Raw genomic sequence first — 27,232 nt, 5'->3', positions numbered from 1 at the left:
TCTCTGTACTTAAAAATTTGTTAAAGTTACCAGTTACCAGAACTTTTAATATTTTTTGACTACTTCTGCGTAACTTGTCAGTTACAGTACTTTAACATTTTAGTTAATTTTTTAGATTTTTTCGGGGTATAGTAGTGCTAACTTAAGGATTGGTTTGTTGAAGCTGTAGTTTGTAGGTTTGAAGTTATGTATGCAAACATTTTCATGTAATGGGTAGCTACATTGTTTTCTTAAGACTTCTGTTATAGTTCTCCGTATGTCGGGCTTCCTTCGTGTGTTCCGTGCATTGAGCACAGTCTACAGATTGTTGTGATGACATAAACCATGCAGAAATGAAGTTTCTGCCCTGCTACCTATATGGCAGATAACTGCTACTGTTATGAACGTCAGTGTGCTGACAACCAGCAGCATGACCTCAAGCAGTGTCATCTGTGTGGAAAGATGGTTGCTCGCAGTGATAAATTGCGGTAATATCTTACAACATGTACTGGTGCTGCCCTCACGACTTCAGTCACCTGATGTAGCTTCTGCTTCAAAACCTTCGAAAACTCCAGTCATATCACACATCATGAGAAGACGGCTTGCGATCTCAACCCTAGCCATAAAATGTATTCATATGGGAACTAAATTTGATGGAAGAAAAAGTTATTAAGTATTATTACTATAACCATCGCATCCGCAACGCTGAGACTTTGTTTTATATAGTTTCAGGTTTTTGATTTATAGTGTCTGTTGTGAAAACATGTACGTAAACATTAAAAATATCTGCTTCCATGCAGCTTTTAAAACATGGGTACGCAAACATGAACTTGTTTAGGAATGTAATTATACACAGACATTAAAAATAATTGCTTCCATGGATGGCTGCCTCCAGCAGACGATAATGGTTTAGATTATTGTTTTTATAATACATTTATTTTAAAGATGGTGGTGTTACGAAAAATTGTGACAGGGATGAGTGGGGTGTTCGATGATGTAATCGCAATGTAGAAGAGTGGGGCGCTCGATGATGTAAACGTAATGTATAGGAGTGTGGTGCTAGATAATTGTAACATTTAATTAAAATTAAATTATTTATTTTTTATTTTTTTTCATTAAAATCGGATAATAAATAAGGATTTTCAAGATGGTGGACATGACATCATAACAAGGTGGAATGTTCTAGAAAACAAAATGGTCGTCGGGGTCAAAGGTTAAAGTAAAATCTAAGATGGCGGCCGGAAGTGACGTAATCCAAGATGGCGACCGGAAGTGACGTAATCCAAGATGGCGACAGGAAGTGACGTAACCAAAGATGGCGGCCGGAAGTGACATAATCCAAGATGGCCGCTGCGGATCCCCGGATCCCCAGCCCCCAGCCCCTGCACCGGATGAACCAAATACACCTACTGTTATAACTAACCAATGATAAGCTAATATAGTGATTACAGATTATTGTAAAATGTTAAAACTTTACGGTTTATTTAAGAATGATGTGCTGGAAAAATAATTTTCTATTCGCGGCCCGGGTCGGCAAATGAGTAGGTAAATTGAGCTCTCTTTAATAATGGTTAAATGATAGAAGTATTTTCTCTTTATAACTTGTAATAGAAAATCTTGAATACAAACTTTGATCTTAAATAAAAGGATGCCTAATAACGTAACTGTTTGTTTTTATTACTTAAGGCAATAACGATCCACACTATGCTCCCAGGTCTTGATAGGGAGTTTACAAATTTTCGATGGACCCACCCCGTGTCCGCCTCTGATGTTTAAAATTTTGTTCTTAATTATTTCTTTTCTGCCCGCCACTTCCAAGGCCTGTTTTGTCGACATCTTGTCAATATTAATAAATAGTAATAACAAGGACACGAGGGGCGTTTCAATTGGTAGCAGAGCGTGGTTTCGTCTATAGGCATACCTGATTAGGCATACGTAAAAAAAAAGAAAAACAATTTGAAAAGGTTTATTTTTTTTTGTACTTAGACCTGTTTTGTATGATATATTGTAAGCTGGAGCTGGCACCAAATAACTTTCTTGTCATTCTTTAAATGTTTAAAAATAATTTTTCTCTCGTAGTTTTTCACGTGCGGTGAACGTAGTAGCTTCCAACGCCCACGCAAGCTTGCGCGAGGTGCCGCGCGACGCCGGGCGAGTAAGCGCCTGCCTTATCGCTTGTAACTCTACCGGCCGCCGACGCCTGTCCTCCCCCCCCCCCCCCCCCCCTCTTTTCAGTGGCCCTACTGACGCCCACGGCCGCGTTAGCTTATTCGTACCCTCTTCAGGGGTACCCAAATTCCCTCTCCACAAGACCCTTTCGTCTCTTTAGCGCAAGGCTATCGCCCGCGACATGATTTTAAAATTTATGCTTAGTAAATCCTGGAGAGTAAAGTTTCACGTGAGCCACTGATTAGTTCACTTTTTTTCTGATAGCCAGGTGGTTGCTGTCATGTTGTTACATCCCCTCTCCGTTCCACGCCATGCGGACTGTGTCGCACGCCAGCGTCTATTCTTGTAGGGCTGACCAAAGTTGACGTCTCTGTAGTGTCGCCAGGTTTTGTTTATCTCCGCCTGCCGTAGTTTCTTTACGACGGAGAATTATCTAAATTATCGTTTGCTACTGTCGTCCCGCAGTAACTAGCTAAAAGTATTTAAATTTAAGGATTATGTTTAGTGGTAAACTATACGTCATGAGTATCTTTTTATCTGGTACGAATGTCTTTACTAGTTAACACGCAAGTAATTGTTAAACATAGATTTTTAATATACCAACGTTTCAAGGACTTCCCTCCCCCATCATAATAATTATTTCAACCTATACTTAAAGAACATTTGCTTTATAAAAATTTCACTTCTTACATGGTTAAAGTAGTAATACTTGAAAACATAATATAGTAATAAAATAATAATATAATTAAGCATATTAAAAAAAAGTATTTCACCGAAATTAAGCACCTACGAGGTGACTAGCCTCATTTCATATTTATACTAATCACCGAGAGTGGTGAAATCATTTTCAACCTCCAACGAGAAGTCCACTAAATTAATTTGTGTATGTTTAAGCATCCCATTTATAGGCTAGCACACTCTAGGTAATTTAAGATACTTTAAATGTTAGTAGTATAGGAATGACGGTCCGGAAACAGGCTTCAGGCTGTGGAGCCTGTGGAGCCAACCGCCATCTTGGATTGTGACGTCACGGCGGCCATCTTGGATGACCTTGACCTTGACCTTTGACCTTGACATTGACCCCGGCGGCCATTTTGGATCCGCCATCTTGGATCCGCCATCTTGGATGACGTCATTTTGTTTTCTCGAACTTTCCGCCATTTTGTTTTCCGCCATTTTGAATTATGACGTCACCGTTGCAATTTCCGTTACGCCCGCCATCTTTAAATTTTTTATTTATTATCCGATTTTAATAAAAAAAATTTAAAAATTATAAAAAAATTAAATTAATAAAATTTTAATATATATTTTTTTAAAACGTACTTTTTAGACACGGAGCTCGGAGTCCTCGGTTCGAACCCGACGGGTGCAAAAAAAAATTAAAAATGGCGACAGGCTCCTTCCCCCGCGGTGGCTGCAGGCAGACTGACTTAGCCCCACCACTTTTTTTCATAGCACATATATCTTCCCCCCCTCCAACCAAACCCCCCCCCCCAATTTTTTTTTAATCATAAAAAGTAGTAATAATCATCCCCACCCCGCAACCATATTGAATTTGTAACTCCCCCCCCCCCCCCCAATATGTTTTAAACACTATAAATACCACCTTCAGTGCCCAGGGTACCCTTCAGTTTGACGCAGCTCACCGACCAGTACCGACCCTGGGAGGAGAGTGACACGAGTTTGTATCTTACGAGTCGAAAAAAAAAAATCATGTGCAAGTCTCCGGAAATCCTGGAAGCCACGGATCGGTTCGGGGAGACGCCAGTTTTACAAATTAATCCTCAAGATGCAATCAACGAGATCGTGGTAGGATACGACGGCTTCGAAATGGACAGTGTTCGGCATAGCGTGGCAGCAATCAACGCCGAGGTAAATACATTGTACCCAGACCCGATAGATGTACTTGTTTGCAACTTTATATCCGCAACAATAATTTCTTTATGCGAGGAAAGAAGAGCGCTGTACTAGCGTACAAAAAATTAAATCATCTCTGCTACTGCTGAAGGTGGACCGCCGGAACCGTCTACGGTCGACCATCGAGTGCTGCAGACGACAGGTACGTCGCTGGTCGCGAGACGAGCCATGGGGTCGATCCCCCGATCGTGACGACTCACCAGTAGAGTCTGCCCGTCAAGTGTTTGGAGAGGCGGCCTCTCACCAGTTCGTGAACCATGGACCATCACGTGAGGCGTCATTGTCCCACACAACCATTGCTGGTGCTGCCCGAGAGCCTGATACATCTCGTGACGGATCTCCATCTTTGTCATCTCCCACACCGTCGAGACCATTAACGCCACTATCGTCAATTGCATCACGCCGAATGTCAAGTTCCGCAATGTCTACACCGTCGTCATCGCTACCTCATCTCCATCACGTGTCGAAGTGTACGGATAGCCATCGCTCCATACCAGAGTCCACAGAAGAACAGTGATCTGCGTGACGACAAGTATAGCGTGAAAATTTACAGTGTTCAAGTTTTGTCACTCCTGTTGCGTCAGTTATTGTTCCGTGGCCAGGACTCGGCTGTTGTTTGAAGCCAACTTTTCCGCGGCAAAGCATGTACAGAAACAGTGTGCGAGAACCAGCTAGCGTGTTTAACAATTGTGTAATAATAATCTTAGAGATGTGTGTGCTTATCAATGTCATGTAAAAAAAAAAAAAACTCGCATAAAAAAAAGTCATGTATATAAAAAAAAATTTAACCTGATCCATATATGTAAAAAAAAAAATATATCATAAAGCTGTCTCTCTCCTCTGTACGGGCCGTGGTATTGGTCGGTGAGTTGTGACAAATAAAAAAAATATATATATTTACGTGTATGTTGTTATTAGTAAATAATCTCCGCCATCCCACAATTAAAAAAAGAGTACCATGTGTAGTATTTTCCATACTAGTAATTATGACTGGAAACAAATTTCATTTTTTTTTTTTAAATTATTCAGGTGTATTACGAAAAAAAAAAAGTTTCAAGTATGTTCTAAAAAAAAATATTTCAATATTAAAAAATATATATTTCAAGTTTAATGGAAAATCTTTCAGATTAGACACTGAATAATTTTTCAAAAAGCCAGCACAGAGGCGGCGAGAGATCGCTCGACCGTGACGAGGTACCAGCACGAGGTGGGAGTGGGGCAGGGGGGGTGGGAAAAAAAATTTGCAAGCGCTCGCATCCGCCGCCAGCAATATGCAACATCAGGACGCCAAGCCCCGCCTCCGCCAGGGCCGCATGGAGGGGGAAATCTACCTTCATTCCTCCGTCGGACGCGGCAGAGAGCGCCGCGCAGAGGACACCGCTCCGAGAATGCTCGCAATTTACATTAAAAAAACTCAAATTACATTTCCACGTAAATTTAATTTACACACAAATTGTAGTTACAAAAAAATATTAACAAACTATTACACATAAATTTTATTTACACAAAACAAATTTTTTTAATGTTTCAATATATCTTTTTCATCAATCCACGAGTCAAACTCTGGTCCATGATGCAACCAGCGTATCAAGGCCCTACCTCTCTTGCGTTTTAACACTTTCTCAACGAGAAAAGTATCTGGAAATTTAGTTTTCATAATCTCTTCTCCATAAAACGCCCCTGTTATACGTTTACCCTTCAGATCCTCGAGAAAATAAGTACGTGGATACGTATTTTTTATTCTACATACACGAAAAAGTTCACCAGTCCAATTCCCTTTGTAAGGTCTGTGAAAAATTCCGCGATTCTTCGAAATTCGCACAATGTCGCCGATATTAGCTTTTTTCTTTTGAGAATCTAGTATATTCGTCTTGGAGTACACGGTTCGAAGCAGTCGATTATTCTTGACATCTTTCGGCTTTAATTTAGTTGTGGAATGCACTGTAGAATTGTATTCCTGCACAAGTTTAGGAAGTAAATTCAGCCACTTGTAATTCCCGTTCGCTGTAAAATTCCTATACAGCTTATTCTTCATCGTACGAATCACTCGTTCCGCCATTGACGCTTTGACACCGCTAAACGTAGAATAATGCGTAATGTCAAACTTTTTCATCAATGTCTTGAATGATGTATTGAAGAATTCTTTCCCGTCGTCCGTCTGAAGTAACGAAGGTCTTCGTTTCTGTTTCAAAATATCCGTCATAGCACTCGTAACTTCCACAGCAGTTTTTCGTTTTAAGGGTCTAGCCCATAGGTACTTTGAATAAGTGTCTATAACTATGAGAACGTACCTGTAGCCCTTGTTCACACGCGAATATTCGCACATTTCGAGCAGATCAGACTGCCAATTATTGTCCAATCCTTTAATCTTGATTTTTCGTCGCGGATAATTACGTCTCGCAGGCGCGTGTAGTTCGCGCGCAATACCAGATCGACTCATCGTATGTATCCAGCTTCCCGTAATTCTTCTATAATGGAAACGATTTCGTTGGTGTGTGCGTTATTTCCCACACTCTGAGATGCCTGGAGCAGTCTAAGGCGAGCAACTAATTCATTAGGGTCGTCCCAAAACTGGAAACCAATTTTGTTATTCGTGTCGAGTTTATAAAGTCCGGACCCTTCCACATCTAAAAAAAGGCTAGCTATCAAAGGGTATTTCACATGTTCATAATCTTTGAATCGACCCGATTTCGGGTCATTTTTTGCATAAACAGCGTTGGAAGCTTCTAGCAATCTTCTATATTTTCGCAAATCCATCTCAGAATACCGTCGCGGTTTTTTACGAAACAAAAGTTCACATAATCCGCGAGTAAGTTTTATGACCTCTTTTCCACATTCAATATTATCGTCGGACACGAAATGAACTTCCTTCGAACCAAGGACCCACTTAGTACCTCGTTTATGCACTCCATACGTCGCGTCGTTGTTTCGTGGCACAGATGAGGCTAGGTATTCGCTGGCGAGAGGACCGACTTCGAAACTTTTTTTGTTTCGAGGTTTCTTCCTAAGAATTCGCCCGGAATGAACGTCGTCTTCGCTAGTAGAAACGAGGGAATTATCAGTTAATTGTGGACTCCGCTTTCGTTTGCCCGTGGACGTAGTATGCGGCTCTTCTTTTATTTCACTTTTAGTTGGTTTCTCGTTTTCGACGACCCCTCGCCTGGATATGAAACTATCCAGACGGGCACTCAAGGGTTTCAATTTTTCCTCTCTTCGAACCTCGTCGCTTAATCTGTGCTGCTTGGCCAGCAGGTATTTCGCGCGAATGGCTTCGATGACATCATGCAGTTGCTTAACCAAATCGGTTTTAACATCCATAGTGTTTATTTCGAAACACCTTTAGACACCAGGCGCGAATTAAGTTTGGACAGAAGCGACTTTAGCTCATCACGCCTTTGTGCATTTGAAACTTCGATCATGTCTCGAATTCGTGAATCAGGGGCTTCTACGCGCTGGTCGATGGCTACAAGGTACACTATTATTTCGTCTTTTGCACGTTTTATTTCTTGGCCAAGTAGCGAAATGTATTTACGTATTTCAGCATCATGGTTCACGGCGCATAGCTGTGTACTTGGAGCTCGACTGGTACGACCGAACTTAGAAATGCTATGATTCATGTTTGACGATAAACTGGTCGAAACCTTGTCTGTACCTGCCCTTATATAGAGGCCAGTCTTTGACTATAACTAGGAATCCGTGCTCGTCTTTCCAACACAAGGAACACATGTCTTTGAATTCCTGAAACGACATGTCGGTGTTTACGTGGTCATCGTAGGCGTGACGCAAATTAAGTTCGTCCATGCGAAATAAAACTAGAACATTCGCATTATCTCGTAGGAGATGTTTGGGTATTCTACTGTACGTCTGACACAGGTATATGCAGTCTACCTTGGCGTGCCTGCCCATGGAAAAGTACTCTTGTATAATGCCCTGCTTCTCACAAGCAACATCATCGAAAACAAACACGGAATTACACTGAAAGAAATTTTTGTATATTTTACAAGGAAAATCCTTGGAAACCCTGTTGCCAAGGATATTACTTGTAAAACTACAAGGCAGAACTTTGTACTATGTGCGATTTTGCAAGGCTCTGCCTTGTAGTTTTGCAAGAAATATCCTTGGCAACGGGGTTTCCAAGAATTTCTCTTGTAAAAGTACAAAAATTTTTTTAGAGTGTAGGCTTTGTTTCGCTTGGAGGTACAACATTGGTATTATCGCTAAACGGAAAATACTCCAGACCATCCACCGAACGTAGAACAGTGGCCAAGCGCTGGTACTTTGGCTGTTACAACGACTTGGAATACAAGTAAACGTTCTCGAACCGAAGACCGTTTGGTTCCTCCAGTAAACTCAGTAGAACGCACGTCTTGCCACAGTTTGACGGTCCTGCTATGATGCAACGTACGGTGGACGGTAATAATACACCATGTCGCGATTCGCGACCGCTAGTTTCATCGTCTTGCGTAATGCGCACGGGCAAACACACTTCGTGCTTGACTACCTCCATTGCTACTGACGAACATCCTATAAGAACAATCGTATTTATTGATTTTAGGTCAGTTGTATGTAATGCCTCGAAGAGGTAAGAACAATAAACACATCGGTGCAGGACTCGTAAACTCGCTGATAAACAATCTACCATTCGAGCTATACATTCCCGGCTACAGATTTTGCGGCCCCGGCACTAAACTAGCGAAAAGGTTAGTTCGCGGTGACGTGGGCATTAATTCTCTCGACGAAAAGTGCAAGCAGCACGATATTGCGTATTCCCTCAGCAAGGATCTGGAATCCAGGCACCGGGCCGACGAGACATTGGCACAGGAAGCTGAAGATATTAGTAAATCGTCGCACGCGGGTCTAGGAGAAAAAATCGCGGCCTGGGGCGTATCTAAAATCATGAAGGCAAAGACCAAATTAGGAATGGGTGCCCGTAAACCCAGAACTCGCAAGACCAATAAACGCAAGATACAAAGATCCAATAAGAAAAAAGGGGGATTTTTACCGTTGCTGGTGCCCGCTATAGGCGCATTAGGCAGGATCGCAGCAGCCGCTTCCAACATTGCTAGGGCCGTGAATACGTCCAAGAACCAGCGAAAGCAGTTGGAGGAAGCACGTAGACATAATGCAAGCATGGAAGCCATTGCCATCGGTAAAAAAAAAACGGCGCAGGACTGTACTTACGGCCTCACAAGGCAGGCCGAGGCATGAAAAAGAAACGAAAATCCTAAGTTCTCCGCCGAAACGACCGCTCACCAACGTAGATTTAATAAAGTACGCACGCAAATTGAAAATACCAAATTTCCGCGGCGTGTTTATGCGAGACACTTTACCCAGCCAACCAAAAACCAACGAACGCGCCATAATTAATTTAGACACGTCGGCGGGTCGCGGCACGCACTGGGTGGCCTATGTAAAGACGGGGAAAAAAGCTACTTAATACGACAGTTTCGGTAATTTGAGACCTCCGCCTGAACTTAGGCGGTACCTGGGTCGGTCCACTACATTGTTCTACAATTACGAAACGGAACAGAAGCCTAATCAAACAAACTGCGGTCACTTGTGCTTGAGATTCCTAAGTATAAAATAAATGAACAGTAGCGAAAATAAATCAGTCATGTCCGTAACACTGATATTGACAGGTCGTAGCTCACAGCTACGAGCCACATTCTACCCGCCACTGGACTTGAACGGAGAATGGAGCATCGGGCTCGCAGATTTTCAAACGTATAATGCCATACCGAATATCGACGACGAAAACTGCAAAATGTGCTTCTTGAAAAGCGATGGAACATCAACTCGGGAAATTTCCATACCTACCGGCGCATACGAGTTGAGCGATATTACGAATTACATCAAGCAAGCCCTGTCTCCAAACATAATTTTCGAATTGCGAGTTAATCCAAACACGCTACAGTGCGAACTTTACTGCAGTGAAAATGTCGACTTTACGAAACCCAGGACCATAGGTTCTATGCTGGGATTCGAACCGAAAATATACGCGGCCAAGACCTTGCACGTCTCCACGCGACCTGTAAATATCATGTCGACAAATGTAATACGCATAAACTGTAATTTGGCAAGTGGAACGTACCTGTGGTTGGCCGAGAACTCCGACGAAACGAAAAAAAATTTCATGAAATGTATAGGATGAGCACAGAAACGTTTCACATTCTGGAGCAGCTAGTTTCAGAGGAACTGCGAAGCCAATACACTAAATACAGGCTTGCTGTTTCACCTGCTGAGAAATTACTTATTACATTAAGGTAAATAAACTATGATATTAGCAATTAAGAGGTCATAGGTCATGTTTGCGGTATATAGGGTATACATTCATTTATTATGTATAGAAAAAGAACAGAATACAATACAGTCAAAACAAAGAAAAAACACTACTTGCATCACACAAATGTTAACGCAATACAGTTAATGAAACTGTGTCGATGTTATTGGGTAAACAATCAGTGTGTGAAACTGTGTGAACATTGTTGGATGAGAGTACAGTGGTTGGAATAGGACAAAGTATCTCATGTGGAGTACTGTAAGCAGACGGATCACATATTGTGAAGAAAACATGCCTGATGCTTCTCTCTCAGCATCATTCAACTGTTCGTTAAGCTGTAGAATATATTTCGCTTTAAGATTTCTTTTGCGCCTGTCATCCAGTTTCTTGAAATCATGTAGCAACAACCTTAAAAACAGCCAGTCAGAATCATTTCGTTCGCTTTCGTTTTCCAGTTTCCTAGTTCTATCTTCTTTTTTCGAGGCAAGCCATTCAACAAATGCTTTGTCCATGTCATGTGTAGGGGTTACCACTTTCCTCTTCTTTGACACGTGGGGTTGTTGAAGAATTTCAGAATCCACATCTTAATGGGTACCCTCTGGCATACCCAATGATTCTTCCATGACACTATCTGTTGATTGTTGTAAATCACTGTCTATCTGCCATGCATGACGATTTTCTGATTCCTCGTCGTGATCCCCTTCTTGTACGGTTGCATTCCCTGACGTAGTCGTTCCCTTCATATAGGGACGGAGGAAAGCAAGATGTGCTGCAAGGTAATTTTTTTTTCCTGACCCTGATGGGTCATTTACCTGTGTCTTTCATTTCTTCTGCTATGTTTTTCCATGCCAAACTAGTCACATCTGTCCTAGAATACGTTTTGAGGGTGTAGTTCCACAAACAAGGCTTGTTTTCTACATGTTTGATAAATGCAATCATCGTAACAACATCCTCCTGCGAACCCGCCATGTTTCGTGAAGGGAACACGAAGCGATACTGTTGCCTAGCGCGACCAGCACGCCGTGTAGCCTCCACGATACGACGCCGATCGGTATCGCTATTGTATCGCTATCGCGCTAGTGTGCACCTACTTACGTTGCTTCCATATATCATCCACACATTCCATGGAACGATGTCGTATTCACGTCGCGACGCGTATCGTATCGTTTATCGCATCGTCTATCGTATCGCTCTGGTGTGCACCGCGCCTAAATCAAAGAAGCGATACGAACCCAGGACCAGTCTGTTGCGAGGTCGCGGCGCGCTAACACCTCTTAACGTGAAGTATCTCCGCAGTTTAGGCTACAAAGTTCACAAGCATGGAAGATTATTTAAACGTGTCAGAAAAAGCTCAGTTTAGCGACGATGTAAATAAATTTGAATACCACTGCTACGCACCCTACCTCCAAGGGCCGTATATGCCCGGTAGGGAAATACGCATCCCGGTACAGAAACAAGACGTTTATACTCTACCCTGCCAATCGTTTATTCGTATAAGAGGCACGCTGACAAAGGCGGACGGAACACATCCCACAACTGCGTATTTCGGACGAAACGGAATATTGCATTTATTCGAACGAGTTATTTTCGAATTGAATAATATTGCGATCGACGAATCGTGGGACTTGGGCATTACCGCCACGATGAAAAATTACCTGTCACTAACACCGAACGACCTGAGCGCGACCAAAATCGCGGGTTTTGGAATGGAACCCGATTTCAAAATTCCCATTTACGAATCTGGTAAATTCGAAGTTAGCATACCGCTTTCGATGCTTCTTGGCTTCGCGGAGGATTACAAGAAAATATTGATTCAAGCCCGCCAAGAACTTGTGTTAATTCTAGCGACATCGCACCTGAATGCCGTCGTGGGAGCACCCGGAAACGACCCCCAGCCGGTCGCAGTCAACGTCACGAGCACCGAGTGGTTTGTTCCGCACATAACCGTCAGCACGAAAGAAAGGCTCAGACTATTAAGTTACGTCAAAAAAGACAAGACGGTCGAAATTGCTTTCAGGAGCTGGAATCTCGTAACTTGCCCCTTACTGACCCAGAACAGGCGCAATCACTGGGTCGTCAAGACGTCGAGCAGTACAGAAAAACCGAGATATATAATATTAGCTTTGCAGACAGACAGACAAATGAACTTGAAAGCCGACAGGTCGGTGTTTGACCACTGTTTTATGGAAAATGTAAAATTATTTTTAAACAGCGAAAGCTACCCGTACGTGGACATGAACATTGATTTAGAAAATGGCGGTATTTCCTTGCCGTATCACATGTACACGCAGTTCCAATCTTCGTACCACGGACGGGAATCGCACCCAATCCTGAGTCCAGACACCTACAAAACATTGGCTCCGCTAATCGTATTTGATGTGAGCAAACAAGACGAATCGATTCGTAGTTCAATGATTGATTGTCGATTGGAAATTTCCACGAAAAATGACGTACCGCCACTCACAACGGCGTTCTGTCTGATCCTACACGACAGAGTAATTAATTACGATGCGTTTTCAGGTCTCGTGAAAATATTGAGCTAGATATAAATATGACTGCATGTATCATTACAACATCAGTTGGCGACAAGATGTACTGCAACCTGCAAGGTTTCCAGAGCCAAAATGGATTCGTGCTCAAAGAAATTGCAGTCACCTCTGGAGACAAGACTCGAACCCGCAGCTTCCGACCCCCGTATCCTTGGAAACTACTAGACGAAAAAAGTAAACGCTCGAATGAATGGCTATGTAAATACTACCACGGCCTGGAGTGGGACGAAGGAAAAATCCCATACCACCAAGTGAAAAACACACTTCAAGATTTACTAGTCCAAAACGAAATAATATACGTTGCCGGACCTGAACAGAGGAAATGGCTACGAGATCTATGTGACGACGGAACAGTTGAAATTTTAGATATACAGACTGACTATGGCTGTCCTTCCCTACGCTAACTCTGTTCAATGTACGAAGCTAAGCATCCAAATGACAAGTTCGAACATGTCTGTGCCTGTTCAAACTCGCAGCTAATGCAGAAATGGCACTCGCATCAGTGCGAATAATTTTTTTTATTTTCAATATTGACAAACCCGGTTTTTTTTTAATAGTGGCACATCTGATTATTATTTTTTTTTTTTTGCTATAAATAGCTCGAAAATCGAGCTCTATCAATCAGTTTACGTTCGGACACGATGATGACGCCATTCCAGCCGGAAACCGAGTACCTGAGCGTTAAACCAGACTTCAACTGTGTCGAATATAGTTTCCTGGATGAAGAAGAAAATTTACGTACTTATACGGAAATCTGTTACGGTGGAGTATTGCATTTCCTAATGGCTCATTCGCCACGTAGTTACGAACCATCGCAACTACAAATAAACTGTACCGGTCCGGATACGTGCGTCGTGTTTAACCTCAGACCGACAACCGTACTTCCATGCAGCACAGAGGAAATTCTCCACAAGACTCTACACGCATCCGACTGCACGCCAGAAGACTGTAGCGGTATCGACCCCGGCACCCTGGACTGCAGTGAACAGTCCAAACACATGTCTACGAGACGCAGCGACCTGTCCAAACTCGCGGCTTCGAAGCACAGCGACCTGTCCAGACCTGAACTCAAGGCTTCCAAACCCAAGACTAGGACACGTCGTCGCAGCATCAAGAAACGAGGATTGAGCTTCGTTACGCCGCAGATCTACAGTGATAATGCTACGAACTTTTACGAATTTGATTCTGTAAAAACCATTCGTAGCGCCCTGTGTTCTGTACTCTCCGCCTTGTTAGATGTTTTGAAATAAATAAATAAAAAATAGAGTACATAATTTTAATATCGTGTTTTTATTTACTTTGTCCTTTCATATAAATAAATCTATACGTAGCACGAAGTTCTCATTAAAATACCTACAAGTTAGTAAAATTTGGTTAAAAAAAAAATAATAAGTATTGAAGAATTTAAAAAAAAATGTATTTATTATTTTTCAGTAAATTATTATTTAAATACGAAAGTGATGAAAATAACCTAATCTATAAAGTGTCATAATATATCATTTTTCAATAAGTCGGTAATTATTTTGACGTCCCTCGGCTTCAGGTCCCCGTTTTCCCGTTGATGTAATTGTCCTGTTATGCCCGTACTGCTCTCGTCGGAGAGGTGTGGGTCCAGGCCGACGTGGCCGGGACCGGGAAATACGGGACCTGGAGGGATGGTGAGGTGGTGAGGAATGTTGGTAGGCTGTCGCAAGGAGAACACGGCATTAACGAATTCACGAGCCTATTTTTATTAACGTATAAAGACCTGCCGCAGCCTGGCGGAACCGTCGCGGAACAAGTGCCCTACCGCGGCGACCCGGACTCCCTGAAGACCGTACTGTTCGCGAATACGTTTCAACACGAATCGTAAAGTTCTCAATGCAAAACTGACTCCGATAGAGATGACTCGGCGACGAAGCGCTGTGCGTACGCGGCCCGTTACGTAATGTCCCTTAAGGCGGCGAATGTTCAGAAACCTGTAACAACACGTTCGCGTTCCAGAAACTCTCAGCTGGACACGTCTCCCGAAAACTCGTAAATTAAGCACGTTGCTGGTTCGCGGTGGCAGCTCAGCTGCCGCGGCAATCTGTGAACTGAACGAACGACTAGCCACGAGCGCAAGGTACGCGGCTCGCGGAGCGGCGAACACGTCTGTCTCCGCTCGAGACCAGGACACGACTGACTCTCCCCGCTAGCCCGCGGGCCGGCGCCCGCGGGTTGCGGGGAGGGGAGGGGAAATCGGCCGGCGTGGGAGAGGTCCCGTCCCGCGGCGCGCCAGGCTGTGGTTACATATTAACACGGCGAAACCCTTCAGAAAAGTTACAGAATTATTTATAAAGACTTAAACGAGACATTAATTAAACAGCGAATTTACACAAGAATTAATAAATAAATTAAGTTATTTACATACTTTTAAGACCCTTGATCGTTTGCAAATATATACACACAGAGATAAAGTGATAAAGTCACACAGAGAAAACCCTCACTGGCATGCTAGGGCGCACGCGGGTTTCACAGGGGAAACACGCTACCTCAGGCCCACGTCGGTGGCCAGGTACGGCCTCTGAACCCGGGAGGCACGACGACTGTCGTCAATTTCTTCTGGAGCATGGCGATTCACGTGGCGACTCTTCCAGCTGCCAGGAGCTGAATGATTCTGATTGGCTAGTGAGTATCCCCCCACCAAACAGGCATCATTTCCCGTCCCCCTCCTGATTTCCGCCACATTCGCTCCTCCCACTTTTCCCTCATCCCTCCCAATAATTCAAAAATAGTGCTGACCATGCTGCAGTTTTCGCGGAACCTGATTGGCTAGTGCCTGTGACCAAGGGGGGGAATTTACCTATAAATTGCCGTGTGAGACGTCGGGGGCTTCACTTTTGGTCTTGCCGCCGTCACCGCATGTTCCAGTTCGAGCTTCGTTGCGACTCCTTCCGTTTCTACAACTCCAGCAGCTTGGTAAGTACAACTTCGCCCAAAAATTTTCATCTTTGAAATTTTTTCCGGAAATTTTCAACTTTGAAAATTTTTTCCGTACATTTTTTTCAACTTTGAGAAATTTTTTCTGTACATTTTTTCAACTTTGAAAATTTTTTCCATAAATTTTCAACTTTGAGAAATTTTTTTCAGTAAATTTTTCATCTTTGAAATTTTTTTCCGAACATTTTTTAAACTTGCATCTGTGTCCGCCAGCTGACGTAATTCCTACGCGTGTCGCATGGCGCGCCTGAATCCCCTGACGTGCTAAATGATTACACTAGTAGTTTATATTATTATTCACAGTGGCAAAAAAAATAATAATGAAGGTAATGTTACATTTAAAGTTTACGTTTTTTTTTTACAAAAATTTACCAATATTAACAACAGTAACTTATAATTTTTTATTGCTAAATGAAAAAAAAAAGTATAGAAATTAGCACACGCTACCTATCCGAAGACGCATAACACGACCATTTTCATTACTTCTACAATTACTTATCATAGTATGTATGTGTTGCAGGTATTCAGTGCTTCTCCTTGCGTCGAGCTACTCCCCAGTGTGATCCGCTTGGAGAACGCCTGTCTGCCCTCTGGAGTTCCGTGTAGTTCTGTCGAGTTTCCGGTCAGTACATATAACATAAAATATTTGTACATCAGTGTCTTTGTGCTGTCTTGAAAAAAATAAGACGTGAGCATACTTAGCAAGACGGTTCCTTTTCTGTGTTACAGGTTCCTGCGACCAGCGTGTGCTGCACGACGTTCCGGCCCTCCTCGTTGTACGTGCGTGCAGTGCACCCAGAGCCGTTCTTGTGTTCGTCTGGTGAGTTGAATTTTTTTTAATTTCAACTTTTGTTTGTATACATGTACATGTCTGTGTGTGTTAGTGTGTGTGTGTGTGTGTGTGCGCGCGCTCGTGGTTGTATTTATACATGAGTATTTGTTTGTGTGTTTGTGTGTGCGTGTGTGCGTGTTTGTGTGTGTGTGTGCGTGTTTGTATGTGGTTGTATTTATGCATGTGTATTTATGTGTGTGTGTGTGTGTGATAATTATGACGTTCTTGTTGCTATAATTTTTCCGTTGGTGTTACAGACTCCATCAACATGAAGAGGACTTTGACTGGGGTTCCCGCGTCAGCCGGCCAGCCCTCGACCTCGGGAGCCGTCCAGCCCTCGACCTCGGGGACCAGCCAGCTTGCAACATCTCAGGTATGTGCACCGTCACCAGGGAATGGGTGTGCATACTGTGGCAAGTTCTTTACAAATACTCGTAATGCCAGACGGCATGAGCGTGCGTGCCAGGCGAATCCCGGCTGTACTACCACCAACCAATGCCATACTTGCGGCAAGACAATAAGCCGCAAAGACAGTTTGGCCCGCCACATTCGAACTTGTGGGGGCACCGTCGAGCAAAGCTCAGGCTCGAGGTGCATTCACTGCGGGCAGCATTTCAAACATAGCCATGATGCCAGACGCCACGAAAAGAGCCAGTGCCTGTTCAATCCTGGCCGTATGAGCTATACATGCGTAAAGTGCCAGGGAGAATTCACACGTAAAGATAATTTACTGTCACACATCAAGACGTGCAAGGGCCTGGCTCCTCAGGCCGCTAAGAGACGGCGCACGGACGACCCCTCTGGCCTGCAACAGCCCGGCCCCAGCACTCGCCCGCAATACGTGGCGAGTGTGCCCGACCAGGCACAGCGAGACTTGGAGGCGCAAGCGCCTGACCAGGCTCAGTTAGACTTGGAGGCAGGCGGTTCCGGGTTTGTTGAGGCGGAGAGTGCGTTCCGCAGAAATTTGAAAACGTTAGTGGCAGTCAACCATGGTGCGACCAAAGATATTTGCACGTACCTGGGTGAAATGAAAAATAATTTGATCGATCGCATTTCCCAGGAAGTACGTGAAAATGGCCCAGTAAAGTTCAATGTTTGGCTTGAATGTGATTATGCCAAGCCCGCTCCCTTCGATGAAGGTGTAGACAAGAGGGCATTCAAGACAAGGAATATACCCATCTATGAAGAGAGCGACATTGAAGAGGCAGTAACGGAATGCATTGAGAAAATATGTAGGGAGGAAGACGAATATGTCAGCAAAGGTTCTGGGTGGACTCTGTCTTCAGTAAAAAAAAATTCAGCTACGTTTCAACAAGTTAGTACCACTGCGAGTCTCCTCCTACATTGATCTACCATCCGCAATCAAGAACAGGAAAGCATGCATAAATCCCATGAACCTGGAAGATAACGAGTGCTTCAAGTGGGCCATACTGGCGCGGTACGTGGAGGGGGAGAATCCACGCCGAGTCGACCATCGCTGCCACGACCTGCAAGGTAAATTTGATTTTTCAGGGCTTGAGTTCCCCACCCCCCTCCACCAAATCAAAGTGTTTGAGAGGAACAACGAAGATGTTTCTGTCAACATCTACAGCATCGATGAGAACGACAAGATCGCGCCAGTGCGTGTGGGGAAGGAGGAAAAGCAACACCATTTCGACCTCCTGTTGCTAACGTCCGAAGATAAGAACTCGCACTTTTGTTACATAAAAAATTTCTCAAGACTCGTCAGGCCCCAAATTACAGCCCACGATCATAAAATTTATGTGTGTAAGAGATGTTTTACGTACTATCACGATTTGCCACGAGTTTCAGGACTGTCAAGGCAGCAGTGTCTCGACGCGCACAAGATATTCTGCAGCACCCATGCTCCCGTGCGCGTCGAGATGCCGAAGCCAGAAAAGAACGGCAAGCCACCTGTCCTGGAATTTAAAAACTTCCACCACATGACAAAGATGCCCATCGTCGTTTACGCGGATTTTGAAGCCCTGCTCGTGCCCATCTCATCATGCCAGCCGGACCCCCAGCAATCGAGCACACAGGCCTACCAGAAACATGAGGCATACAGTTACTGTATATATGTGAAAGTCGACAACGATATAATCCCAGCCACACTCACCACCTCGCTGCCGCAAGAGCCAATTCTGTACAGGGGTCCCGATGCTGAGACAAAATTCGTGGAGACCATTGTTGACATTGGTAAAAAGGTGAAAGATATATACGAGACAAGCCTGCCAATGACGTCGCTGACGACTCAAGAATATGTCAGCTTCGTCGCAGCCCATCAGTGCTGCTACTGCAACAAGGTCTTCACATCCGACAACCGCAAGGTCAGAGACCACGACCATTTTAGTGGTAAATACCTTGGTGCCGCCTGCAACAGCTGCAATCTCCTGCGCAGGCGGCCCAAGAAGCTTGTTGTGTACTTCCACAACCTCAGCTACGACGAAAAGTTTATCATCAAGAAACTGGGCTACGACAACAAGGAAATATTTATTATTCCCCACATGCAAGAGAAAATGATTACATTCTCTAAGAATCTGGGCAACAAATTTTCAGTGCAGTTTATCGATACATTCAGGTTCATGGCACGAAGTTTGGCGTCCCTCGCGTCGTACCTGCCAGCCGACAAATTCGTTGAAACATCTAAATTCTTCACCCAAAATGAATTGAATCTTGTGACAAGAAAAGGTGTGTTCCCCTACGACTATGTGACCTGCTGGGAAAAACTTGACGAGCCGCAACTGCCTGCGAAAGAGGAGTTTTACAATATATTGAATGACAGCCATATCAGCGATGCAGAATACAGACATGCGCAGGCAGTGTGGAGCGAGTTCGGCTGCGTGACCCTGGGTGAATACAGCGACGTCTACCTCAAGACGGACGTGCTGCTGCTGACGGATGTGTTCGAAAACTTTCGACAGCTCTGCCTCAAGACCTACGGCATCGACTGCAGCCACTACGTCAGCGCGCCAGGGTTCACGTTCGACGCAATGCTAAAGCATACAAAGGTACAGCTGGAGTTGATGACCGACTACGACATGCACATGTTCGTCGAAGCTGGGATCAGGGGCGGGGTTGCTCAAGTGGTCAAGCGCCACTGTAAGGCCAACAACGTCTGCCTTCCCCGCACCTACGATCCCAGCCAGTCATCAACCCACGTCATGTACCTGGACGCCAACAACCTCTATGGATGGGCCATGTCCCTGCCTCTTCCCGCCAGCGGCTTCAGGTGGGCGGGCACGGACATTGACGTCATGAGCATACCGGACGAGGGGCGGATGGGGTACGTCCTACAAGTGGATGTTGAGTACCCATCCGCCCTGCATGACGAGCACAAGGACCTGCCGTTCCTGCCCGTCAACAAGTGCCCGCCCGGCTCGCGTCAGCCTAAATTAATGAAGACGCTCGAGAAAAAGAGTAATTACATAGTGCATTATAGAAACCTGAAGCAGGCTCTCCAGCACGGACTGCGAATCACAAAAGTACACCGAGTTCTGGAATTTGAGCAGCGTGCATGGATGAAGCCCTTCATTATAAAAAAATACGATTATGAGACAGAATGCTTCCAATGAATTCGAAAAAGAATTTTTTAAGCTGGCAAACAATGCATGTTTTGGTAAACTATTAGAACAAAAGAGGAAGAGGCAGCGGATGGAACTCGTATGCAGCGAAAAGAGGCTGCGGAAGGTAGTGGCAAAGCCAGCGTTCCAGGACAGGACAGTTCTCGATGAAAACTTGGCTCTGATCAAACTCCAGCATGAGAGTATCCTCTTTGACCGCCCTGTATATGCTGGTTTAGCCTTCCTGGAGTTGTCCAAAACGCTCATGTACAATTTCCATTACGACATCATGAAGGTAAAATATAAGGACATCACACTGGCGTACATGGACACGGACAGTTTCATCTATGAAATCAAGACGCACGACTTTTACCAGGACCTGGCCGACGACTCTGCGCTCATGAGCGTGTTTGACACGAGCGCGTATCCCATTGACCACCCCTGCTACTCGCCCACCAATAAAAAGGTGGTGGGTAAATTCAAAGATGAGTGCAATGGGGTGGCGATGGAGGAGTTTGTCGGCCTCAGAGCAAAATTATATACATATAAATATAACGATAATATATCCAAGAGAGCTAAAGGAATTCAGAAATGTGTGGTGAAGAACAAAATTACGTTTGAAGATTTTCTTGAAGTCCTGGAACACCACACAACAAAGCGTGCGCAAGTCCGGTCCATAAAGTCGCACCAAATGGTATTGTACACAGAAACTATGAATAAATTGGCACTTAGTTGGCACGACGATAAACGCATAATATGCGATGACGGAATTCATACGTTACCATATGGGTACAATGGATAATGCTATTGTAGCTCAATAGTTATACATGATAAATATGTCTGCAAAATAGTACAATATTTTTTTTACAAAGAAAAAAAAAACCAAGTGAACCTATAACATGAAATGTTGAAACTGGTGACTGTGCTCGTACGTTTCGTGTAGGATTCACTGATGGGGTGAAGCATGGTGTGGACTTTGAGGACCCCCGGACCGATACAATAGCCGACAAGGTCCGTCAGGAATACCTACAGATATGTTACGAGTATGGCGCTAGTGATGCCACAAGGTAGCCACCCATTTCTCTGTTGATTAGGTGTACATAGCCTTCGTCGGTGGATTATGCAACGTCGGATTTATCGTTGTTTGATCTTTGCATCGTTGTTTGTGGTGCAATGCTTTTCTTCGTTGTGGTTATGCACCTACGTTGTTTGTGGTGCTATGTTTTTTGGTTGGTTAGTTGGGATGGAAGTGGTGGTGTTTTGCACCTACGTTAATTTGTGGTGCTACGTTTTTTGGTTGGTTGGTTGGGATGGAAGTGGCGGTGTTTTGCACCTACGTTAATTTGTGGTGCTACGTTTTTGGTTGGATGGTTGGGATGGAAGTGGTGGTTTTATGCACCTACGTTAATTTGTGGTGCTACGTTTTTTGGTTGGTAAGATGGGATGGAAGTGGTGGTGTTTTGCATCCTCGTTGTTTGTGATGCTACGTTTTTTGGTTGGTTGGTTGGGATGGAAGTGGTGGTTTTATGCATCATCGTTGTTTGTGGTGCTACATTTTTTGGTTGGTTGGTTGGGATGGATGTGGTGGTTTTATGCATCATCGTTGTTTGTGATGCTACTCTCTTGGTTGGTTGGTTGGGATGGAAGTGGTGGTTTTATGCATCCTCGTTGATTGCGATGCTACGTTTTATGGTTGGTTGGTTGGGATGGAAGTGGTGGTTTTATGCACCTTCGTTGATTTGTGGTGCTGCACTCTCTTGGTTGGTTGGTTGGGATGGAAGTGGTGGTGTTTTGCATCCTCGTTGTTTGTGATGCTACGTTTTTGGTTGGTTGGTTGGGTTGTAAGTGGCGGTTTTATGCATCATCGATGATTGTGATGCTACGTTTTTTTGGTTGGTTGGTTGGGATGGAAGTGGTGGTTTTATGCATCCTCATTGTTTGTGATGCTACGTTTTTTGGTTGGTTGGTTGGGTTAGAAGTGGTGGTTTTATGCACCTACGTTAATTTGTGGTGCTACGTTTCTTGGTTGGTTGGTTGGGATGGAAGTGGTGGTGTTTTGCATCCTCGTTGTTTGCGATGCTACGTTTTTTGGTTGGTTGGTTGGGATGGAAGTGGTGGTGTTTTGCACCTACGTTAATTTGTGGTGCTAAGTTTTTTGGTTGGTTGGTTGGGTTGGAAGTGGTGGTTTTTTGCATCCTCGTTGTTTGTGGTGCTATGTTTTTTGGTTGGTTGGTTGGGTTGGAAGTGGTGGTTTTATGCATCCTCGTTGTTTGCGATGCTACTTTATTGGTTGGTTGGTTGGGATGGAAGTGGTGGTTTTGTGCACCTACGTTAATTTGTGGTGCTACGTTTTTTGGTTGGTTGGTTGGGTTGGAAGTGGTGGTTTTATGCATCATCGTTGTTTGTGATGCTATGTTTTTTGGTTGGTTGGTTGGGATGGAAGTGGTGGTTTTATGCACCTACGTTAATTTGTGGTGTTACTTTTTTGGTTGGTTGGTTGGGTTGGAAGTGGTGGTTTTATGGTTGGTTGGTTGGGTTGGAAGTGGTGGTTTTATGCATCATCGTTGTTTGTGATGCTATGTTTTTTTGGTTGGTTGGTTGGGATGGAAGTGGTGGTTTTATGCATCCTCGTTGTTTGTGGTGGTTCGTTTATTGGTTGGTTGGTTGGGATGGAAGTGGTGGTTTTATGCATCATCATTGATTGCGATGCTACTTTTTTGGTTGGTTGGTTGGGTTGGAAGTGGTGGTTTTATGCATCCTCGTTGTTTGTGATGCTACTTTTTTGGTTGGTTGGATGGGTTGGAAGTGGCGGTTTTATGCACCTACGTTAATTTGTGGTGCTGCGCTTTTGGTTGGTTGGTTGGGATGGAAGTGGTGGTTTTATGCATCATCGATGTTTGTGATGCTATGTTTTTTTGGTTGGTTGGTTGGATTGGAAGTGGTGGTTTTATGCATCCTCGTTGTTTGTGATGCTACTTTTTTGGTTGGTTGGAAGGGTTGGAAGTGGCGGTGTCTTGCATCATCGTTGATTGTGATGCTATGTTTTTTTGGTTGGTTGGTTGGGATGGAAGTGGTGGTGTTTTGCACCTACGTTAATTTGCGATGCTACGTTTTTTGGTTGGATGGTTGGGTTGGAAGTGGTGGTGTTTTGCATCCTCGTTGTTTGTGGTGCTATGTTTTTTGGTTGGTTGGTTGGGATGGAAGTGGTGGTGTTTTGCATCCTCGTTGTTTGTGGTGCTACGTTTTTTGGTTGGTTGGTTGGGATGGAAGTGGTGGTTTTATGCATCCTCGTTGTTTGTGATGCTACGTTTTTTGGTTGGTTGGTTGGTGGTTGGTTGGTTTGGTTTTATGCACCTACGTAGTTTTTGGTGCTATTCATATATTTTTTTACACTGCTGTGTGTTTTTACACCGATGCGTTTTATGTGTTTATATGCGATTTTATGCATCGTTGGGTTCCTTAAATCGATGGTTTCATGTCGAAGGTGTCAACGATGGACAGTTACGTCGCTGGGTTCCTCAGTCGATGACATGCAAGATTTCGGCGTTGTGTGACACCGCTGGACTGTTACGCCGCTGGATTCCTCAGTCGATGACATACAAGATTTCGGCGTTGTGTGTCAACGCTGAACTGTTACGCCGCTGGGTTCCACAGTCGTTGACTTGCAAGATTTCGGCGTTGATACATCGTTGTTACTGGGCAATTTCAGCGTTGCTATGTGTTCATATGTTAATTTAAGCACGTGCTTTGTGTCAATATGATAGATCTTTCTGGTAGGCTTGCATCGTTGTAATGGGCCATGGCTAAATAGAGACGTTGTTCATAAGTACTTGACTACATATGTGATGTATATTGCATATGGAGGCAAGGGACTTGTGCGTGACTAGACTGTTTAGCGGTGTCGGTCTCCAGCCCGTTCCGAACACAGAGAGCTGCGATGCAAGCTTTTCGTTTGAGTGACTAATATTCTATTTAAGTATTTAGCAGGTGAGCAGTTGCTACGATGGAGAGAGATATTCGACGAGAGGAGGAGAGGGAGCGTGTGAGATGGAGATGGAGAGGCGGCGGGACGAGCGTGGGCTGCTGACAGAAAGACCTGCGAATCAACACTCTCACACATGAAATTAAAAAAAAATGTATATATATATTATCGACAATATATATGTAACTATAAAATTTTTTAACTTTGTGTTTTATTTCTATAGTACTAATACCTTGGTTTTCTTGATGAGAAAAAATTTATAATGTATGATTGAGAACATACATTGCTGCAAAAAGAGTAAAACGATTATTATTTTTTTTGCATACTTAAGTTTTTTGTTGAAACTTGGAATTAAGAGTCTTTACTTCACAAAAAACCATATTAAAGGTGAAAAAAAGAATAAAACAAATACAATGGTATACATTTTTATTTACAAATAAAATTCGTCATTTCTACACACACAACAGACATTTACATAGTAAAAAATCTTCAAATATCAGAAATATATTTAATCTTCACTGTAGTAATAAGGATGTTCATAGAGCCACAGCTTCAGTAACTGGCTATTACAATGTGCACAGTGGAAACCATTATAAAATTTATCGCACTTTTCAATTTGGTTTCCGTACATCTTTAACAGATTGTTGAAGCCTGGACAGTTGCCTTGTTTACGTAGATCGATTACTTTGCCACTGCACAAATCACTCACAATACGTTTCTGTTCATTACCACGGACGTAAACAACGTCGTCTTCAGGATCAACGAGATCACGTAGCACAGATGTAAGTTGTTCATAGTCCACATCGCCGTCATTCCACGAGAGACCGTTCACTTCATAGGTTAGTCGACGGTTCTCGCGTTGAGAGAATCTGTCTAGCTTAGTCCAGTCACACGGCGGTTTAAAGATGTATTCATAAGTCCTGGTTTCTTCACCTCCAATTATTGACATCACTGACAGTTGCTTCACTACGGGTCCCTTTTGCGACGTAAGACACTGGACGTTGACAACAAAAAAGAGTGTCATATTGTCATTACTCACAGTTACACGTACGACGAGGCTGGAGTGACGTGGCTAAGATGCTGGCTCTGCAGAAATGCTGGAGTGGCACCTAGATGCCGACTGTGGCACGGCGCTCAGGATCTAGGCTGCTGCTGCCGCCGCCACACATCTCATCGCATCTTGCACCACGATTTCATGTGCGGTGTGTCGGGGACGCTGGAGCTTCCTCTGTCGCACTCGGTGCATGGTAGACAGTCTTGAATGTCTGGGTCTTGCTGTAGGTACACCGGCAGGAACTTGTAGACGTATCTTATCTCGTGTGGGGCGTAGACCAGGAGAAACACTTTAGGTAAGTACGGCAACTCCGTCTCCTTATCCAGTGCCGCAAGCGTGCGCACTTTACCGTATGCTAAGATGGCTGACAAAATCTTTGCTTCACTGGCGCAACAAGCAAACATTATCATGTCCGTAGACTTTTGGTGCGCGCGAGGAACTGCAAGTAACTGAAGTCTTCCCGGGTCCGACAACAGGTGTATTTATACTATAAAAAAATTAGGGGAGGAGGAGGGGAGGGGAGGGAGAGAGATGGAGGGAGGGGAGGGAGATAGATGGAGGGAGGGGTGGGAGAACAGCAAAAGTAGTTTTTTTACGATAAAAAATAAATTTGGGGGGGGGGGGCGGTGTTGGGATGGAGGGGGGGGGGCCGGTAGAGGTTATAAGATATATGTGCTATGAAAAAAAGTGGTGGGGGTAAGTCAGTCTGCCTGCAGCCACCGCGGGGGAAGGAGCCTGTCGCCATTTTTAAATTTTTTTTGACCTCGTCGGGTTCGAACCGAGGACTCCGAGCTCCGTGTCTAAAAAGTACGTTTTTTATAAATATTTTATTAAAATTTTATTAATTTAATTTTTTATAAATTTTAAAAATTTTTTCATTAAAATCGGATAATAAATAAAAAAGTTAAAGATGGTGGGCGTAACGGAAATTGCAACGGTGACGTCATAAGTCAAAATGGCGGAAAACAAAATGGCGGAAAGTTCGAGAAAACAAAATGACGTCATCCAAGATGGTGGATCCAAAATGGCCGCCGGGGTCAATGTCAAGGTCAAAGGTCAAGGTCAAGGTGATCCAAGATGGCCGCCGTGACGTCACAATCCAAGATGGCGGTCGGCTCCACAGGCTCCACAGCCTGAAGCCTGTTTCCGGACCGTCATTCCTATACTACTATTGTTAATTTTTACATACTTAAGTTCAGTCTTTAGCAAACTGACTAACGTAAATAGTTTTAATTTTGAAAATTTTTTTTTACTCTGTAATTCTTCTCTGATGCCTTTTGAATTTTCATGAATTTAGTCCGGCGATTTTTTATCTAGTTAATTTTTGATTACATTCAATTTTTTTAATAAATAATAATAATAATCTATAAAGTAAGCAAGAATAATTTTTGTAGTAATTTTTTTTAACTGACTTTTGTTTTAACAAAGTTTATAATTTTTTATTTTCCTTGTACGTAAATGTGATGCACAGCGACGTATATAGAGTCTGAGCACAGAAGCTGTCACATCTAGCCATTTTTTATTTTATCTTTTGCATTCTACCCCCAAAGTCGTATTTGTTCTACACCGTTAATGATCACATTGTTTATTTAAGTAAGAGCTACGTGACTTCCAGACGGTAAACTGGTTTCTTTTATATGTGTTTTCAAAAGTAGGACTTAGGTCAAGCTGGCCACAGTGCAGCACAAAAATCAGTCCTCTGAGCCAACGAGCCAAGACTGGGTCCTCTGGGTGAAATATCCCATGACCACTGGAGTGAACCCTGGGTCAAATCCCAGCACTCTACTTTGGACGACCTGTCCAACCCTCCCTTACTGGCAGTGTGAAATCTATCAGCAGTCATGGAAGGTCGAACCGCTCAATTGTAATGCACCCCTTTTTAGACTTTTTTAATATATTTTTATTGTGATTTATATATATTTTTAAATAATTTAAATTTGAGTGCGAAG

Source organism: Bacillus rossius, chromosome 10 (assembly GCF_032445375.1).
Source record: "Bacillus rossius redtenbacheri isolate Brsri chromosome 10, Brsri_v3, whole genome shotgun sequence".
Lineage (NCBI taxonomy): Eukaryota > Metazoa > Arthropoda > Insecta > Phasmatodea > Bacillidae > Bacillus > Bacillus rossius.
The sequence above is the reverse complement of the archived record's forward strand: the minus strand, read 5'-3'. Positions refer to the sequence as shown.